Source organism: Larus michahellis, chromosome 3 (genome assembly GCF_964199755.1).
Source record: "Larus michahellis chromosome 3, bLarMic1.1, whole genome shotgun sequence".
NCBI classification, from domain to species: domain Eukaryota; kingdom Metazoa; phylum Chordata; class Aves; order Charadriiformes; family Laridae; genus Larus; species Larus michahellis.
Window position 1 is genome coordinate 27,250,898 of NC_133898.1, and position 6,394 is coordinate 27,257,291.

The following is a 6,394-nucleotide window of genomic DNA, read 5'->3' on the forward strand; positions in this document are numbered from 1 at the left end:
CATTATCCCAAAGCATTTCTCAGAAAATGTGTTGCCAAACCTCATTTCAAATGACTGTCATTGTCTCCCATCACTCTGGCCTGAATGTTCTTCTGAATTGAAATTGTGGTCTGAGGAATGCTGGAGAGATAGCCAGCCTACAAAGTCTTTCCAACCCAGACAAAACAGCAGTTACCTCCCAGTTTATCAATGTCAGCAACGTTGTCTGAAGAGAAGCAAAGGCACAAGCTGGCATTCTGCATGTGCAGGTCTGTAGTAAAACCATGGCTAATGAGACAGTGCATGAAAGTTTGATCTGTGGATGCAGCAGAGCCAATGTCTGAAAAAAAGCTGTAAAAAGGATGGCACAGGGATTTGCAATCCTAACATTTTTATCTAAGATTTTAAATATGTTAATTTTTTGGTTTTGCTTAAAGTTTAAATATCAACAATACTGGCATAGAGCTCAATTGAAGTGGTTATTTTTTATTCCTCATGACAAAAATAGCAGTAACAAAATGAAGACTTTGTTTTTTCTGGAGCGGTGGAGCTCCTTTCTCTCCTCTTCTGTTCTAGACATACAATGAATTCATACATCACGGCGGTGGGCTGTCCAAAGCCTGTTGTCAGTTTGTCTCTAGGAAAGAAGCTTGCATGATGCATTTCAACATGCAGACACATGACCAAAAGTGCAGTGGGTTTACGTAAAAGAAAATGAGGTCAGAGAAACATACCTTGTGCTTAAACAAGGTAGTAAAAAGTTTTGTATTAATCCTTAGTTCTTGTGGGAAAGTGCTCCACAGAGTTGTCTCATTCTATGCAAAGGTGCTCTTGTTTATGCAGACAGAATTGCCCTTACTCTAAAATGTTCATTGAGGCTGTAGTTACCAGCTGTGGTCTTCATCCCAGAGTGCAGCCTCTCAGATATCCTGGGCACAGGCCACCAAGAGCATTAAAATTAGGAGTTCAGCTTTGACTTAATTGAATACCTGTGGAAGTGAATGCAGAGATGTGCTGCCTCCACTGGCCTTTAGATCAAGATCTTTATGCTAAAATTTCAATAGAATAGAAATGAAAAAATAATACAATTATGATAATTTTTAATATAACCCCTTACTCAGTGTTAGAAATTGTTACTGCCATCCATGAGGACTGAGCGTTGTTGCCTCTCTCAGACATTTCTGTGGCATTATCTTCAGCTTCCCAAGTATTGAGCCCTTATTATCCCAACTAAACAGCTCGGTGTTCCCAATCTATCTGGCTGTGTTTTCTTTCCCGGCTGTCCCCTATGGCTGATGCTGCTCTCCTCCTCTTTGCTTTGTGAACAAATTGCCTTGACTCACACATATCCCCCAAACAATTGCCCTTTCGGTTACAGTGAAGGCTGAATCCCAAGCCAGAGAAATAAAGTTCAAAATCTTTGCCACTTTTGTAGTCGTATTCACAACTTGATTCCCGCACTTAAAGAGATCAATAACAACAGATAGAAGATGAGCATGATAAAGCTTTCCAGTGCCCCAAGATTTAAACATGTTTATCCTCATTTCCATTTCTTTGGTTTAGCTGATGCCATGTTTTCCCCTTGACTGCAGGGTATTTGCAGATGAAGAAAGAAGAGCAATTCATGAGTAAATCACAGAATACTGTGCTGTCATATAATAACTACTGCTCTTATCTCGTATTCAATAAAACTCATATAAACTGACATTTAATGAATCATAGTAAAATACTACCCGTTTCTCTGCAAATGTTTTGCCTCATGAAAGTTTGAGTCCAGGTCCCGGCAAGGTCAAGTGGAAACTTCCTGTTTCTTTCCTTGGGAATGCGTTTGGCACCTGAGCCACTCAACCACACAGTGAAGTAAATCTTAATGTTTTTAGGATGGAGTCACAGGGGGGTAAATACAACATTTTCAAACCTTTATGCCTGTATTTGTGAACATAAATGCATGTTTTTAGACTGAGATGAACACCTGTACAACTGTTTGCTACCTAAACAATGAGAACCATAGAAAAGCCAAGAAGAACAACTCTCATTTATGTAAAAAAGGGATTTTGTTCTGATGCTTGGAGCCATGGACTGAAAAACAGTTCTAAAAAGAAACTGTGAAATCTTGCCCGTTGAATGCGGCACGTTATCACATTGAATATGTGTGGAGTAATGCTGAGTAGTCTTAAATCTGTGTTTTCCTAACTGTAAGTGCTTGAGTTTGCAACTATCCATATTATTTGACACAATTTATTCAGCGTGTAGTTATTGGTTGTTATATATTAGCTTTCAACCAATACCATGGTGCCATTTGAAATACAGCTTCTTGGTTTAAGAGATATGTAAGTTTATATGTCATGTTGAGGAGTAGTTATTATTTTCTGCCACACCAATATGAGAAAATAAAAGAGAGATAAAAGGACCTAATGTACCCGAAAGCTAAATGTTAAATTCCTGTCTGTTTCTTATTCACTAATTCCATTCATTCATTCATGTGCAATAACCATTCTTATTCCTATATTTCATAGGAATGAATTATGGTAGTGATATATTACCTGACACAATCGAGTTCAAAACACAAGCTAGTAACTGGAATTTTAGGAATTCATGTCAGATTTTCTCCATTTTATCAGTATCTGAATCACAGGGGTTAGCTTGAGTTACAATGAACAAATGAGAAAAAGAGCTTGTCCCCAAAAATGTAGTTTTATGTCCTGAGTAGATTTTAAATGTTTAAGGACGTGTCAAGGAGGGCAGGTTGGAGAACAAAACAGTTAATGAATATTTTATCCAAATCTTTAAGGATTTGGGCGTTTCTTTTTTCATTTATGTCAGCCATATTCATCACTTCTGATCATTTTTAAAGAATTGTCAGTAATGGTTAGACAAGAGAAGAAAAACAAACTAGTAAATACGAAAAAGCAGAAAAGCTTAGATAAGCTCCAAAGGTTGCCTCCCACTCTGGAAATCAGAGAGAAGACTAGCTTGAGCCTGTCTGTAGTAGAAGGTGATCCAAATGTTTCATACCCAAATCAGAATAAAAGCCTCCAGTTGTGCTAAAAGTGCCAGAATAGTCACTTAGCTTGTGTGCACTGAGGGTTGTGCAGGGACAGTTCCTGTGAATTCTGGCAGTGTGAATGTCTCACCAGTTATAAAGCAACAAACTGCAGAGAAAGATAATTCTCTGCTGATTAACTAAAAGATGAGTAATTTATTGCTACAGAATAGTCTCAGGGAAGCTTATATACATCTTTATTTAAAAGGTTTATCTATTTGTTACCTGAATACCTTTTTAAATTATGCCTAATTATTATCTCAAATTGTAAAATCTTCCTGGATCTACTTTGTTAATGATTATGAAGCTTCACTGCGGCGATTTCACATCGTCCATGAAAGTCATTATAAAATACAGACACAGAAGGGTTAGCCAAAAACAGTATTGTAGCTACAAAGCAAATACTGTATTGAGATAATTGAGGATGAGATAATACCCTTATACGATGGTGTAAGAGCTCAAGAAAGATTTCATGCTAAACTAGCTTAAGAGTTTCATAATATATTTTACCTAACTATAAGACACGGAAGTTCTGTTTTGTAGCTGGACTTGACCTTTACTTTCACACTTGTTTATACACGATCAGCAACTATTTTTACACTTCATTTAATACCAGATTTTGATACACCTGCCTTCAGTAGCACCTGATTGCATAAGTTACTCTACTCCAACCAGTAAAATAAATAAATAAATAAATAAATCTGACTTCAAAAAGCTTCTAAATCCCTTTTCAGCAAGGTTCTTGCATACCTGCGAACTCTCAGCACACAAAACCTCTCCGTGAGTACTTGTGAGCTTGAAACATGTGCTTACTAAGCATGTATGTGATTACCTTGATGAAGCCTGAATACATGAGATTGTGGGCATGTGAGCTGTAACTGGGATGTGCCATTTGCACCTGAACGCTGATGAAAAGCCATGATTCTCATATCAGCAAATCTTCTGTAAAATGATCAAGTTTTAATTTTTTTGTCCTGACAGCTGAAGTGTAATGGGAATTGGTTTACACCTGGCCTTTTTGGTTTACAACTGGTCTTCTATCATACTCTCAGATTTTCAAGTAATAGTAGGTTTTTAAGAACCTGACATTTGCTAGTAGTAAGGTCACAAGAACACTTTAAATATAGGAAACTAAACTTTGCATTCAGATGTATTGCTGCAAAGTAATTTATTTCTAAAAATCAATTCCTCCTCCTCTACTCCCTCCTCCTCACAGTGGAGATCATCTATAAATCAGTGAATCCAGCTAATTCTCCTTCAGCTGAATGAGAACTTGGGTAACAACCATCATTAAAACTCATTTAAGCAAGGTGAGATCTATCAAGAGTCTTACCATGCCCGGAACATATTTAGAGGGACCTAAACTCTCCAGTGAGAAATGTATTACATCTGTTTAGAGATGGAGAAGTAAAGGGGAAGAAGAGGTAGCTCTATCAAGCAAGACACACATACTGTTAAGACGGTGTCCTGATTTCAGCTGGGATAGAGTTAATTTTCTCTAATCATCTAATCTCTCTAATTAACTCTATCTCAGCTGAAACTAGGACAGATGGGTGCTGGAGAAATTGATTATCCAGTCTGTCTTCAACAAGTTTTCTTCTCTCCATGTTCTTACATCGGGCAGCTTCACAAGTAACATTGGGATTATTTTTTGAAGTGTTTTAGGAGACTTTAATCTTTAATAAAAGACAAATGGGTAAATTCCTGGTTCCCCTGAAATCAGTAGCGGATCTCTTTCTATGTTCAGGGAAAACAGAATTTCATAGTGTATTTTTATTCCCTGTGCAAAACCATAACTACCAATAATTAAGTTCATTTTCTTGCCTGTATGCCTCTAGTGATTTACCTTCATGACGGAATTACTGTTATGGTAAAATTACTCTTTCAGCTTTTGTATGAATGCTAGTGTTAGCTAAACTTGAATCACTTTTTTTTTTTTTTTCTTCTCCAACCCCAACAGAAATTATTATTGCAAATGAACTCCCCGATTTCACTGAGCAACTTTCCTGTAAATTCAGTTACTGACTGGAACAAGGGACTTGGCTGTACCTTTGTAGCTGTTTGTCATGTTTCAGAGCAAATGGTGCTTGGGTCTACTTTGCATTTCTCTGGCCCATCTTTTATAGGATAGGCTTTCCTACCTTCACCTTCTCTGCAAGCAACCACGCAGTCCCAACAGTGCATGTGTCTCGGGATAGTGGGAACACTTGACTTCTATAAAATCTTCAACTTAGGGTTGTGTGGTCTTTTGATCATTTCCCAAGGTTTCATCTGAGCCTAATCACCACGTTATTTATGAAGTATTTGAGAAAAGAATAACATTATAGATCTTCATCTGAATCTACAGAGGAGCTGGATTTCTTGATTTAGTGTTGTTTTCTTTTGTTGCAATGAGTTTGGATGTTTGGAACGGATCTAAGGAAATTATTGAAAGAATGCAGAGTCAGAGAAATAAGCTTTATTTTGAAAGCAGTTAGTTCCGTAACTTTTCTTGGTTTTGTTTTGAGTGTGAGTCCTATTGAGTAAATCAGGCTGGTGGGGCTGTTCAGCCTCCCGCTTGAGTGAGCCTCCCCGTACTGCCAGGTTCTTCATTTGCTCTGCAGGAACGCGGCTGCTGGGGTATACTATGGTGGCAGCAGGAAAAACAACTTGTCTCTCAAAAACATTTGGCTAGCCTGAGACTGGTGAAGAGACAGAGTAGAGGGTTTATGATTATCTTGTAGAGAGAGTCATTTCTCAAGTTGTCTGTCTTCATTTCTGTCTGGATTTAAATGTCTCGTTACTGTCCTTTAAGAAGAAAAAGACGGGGGGGAGCTAGAGAAAGATTAGAAGCCTGACAGACGGATATACACTCATCCTGGTTTGTTGTTTTTTTTTTTCTTGGCGGGTTTTTTCATTGTTTGGAGATAATCCTTGACTCTCTCAACCTGATTTTTCGGGTGGGAAGTTTCACAATTCTAGGAAGACTTAAAGTAGGACGTGTGTGTGCATTACTACTAAAAAGCAGACCCAAGGTTTTTAGTACTGTTGATAGCAATAAAAGAAATATACCCACATCTGTCTGAGAAGACAAATGCGGATCTTACAAACGTGTGAGTTTCTAATGAAGCTCTATGGAAGCTCCTTCTGCCTCTAGAAGAAAATGTTTCTGTTTATCCTTAATAGAAATCCATTGCGTGTAGCTATGTAATGGAATCTCTCATTTTTTATTTGCATCTGTTAGCTTTTTATTGCAAATAGGGCTCTAAATCTTACTTTAGAAATGAGTATTGCACTATATGTCAGTGCATGTGCAAAGGAAGCCATTAATAATGTTCGTTATGAAAACCTGATCATAAGTGTTTTTAGTCCATTAGCAATTCAGCTTTATTT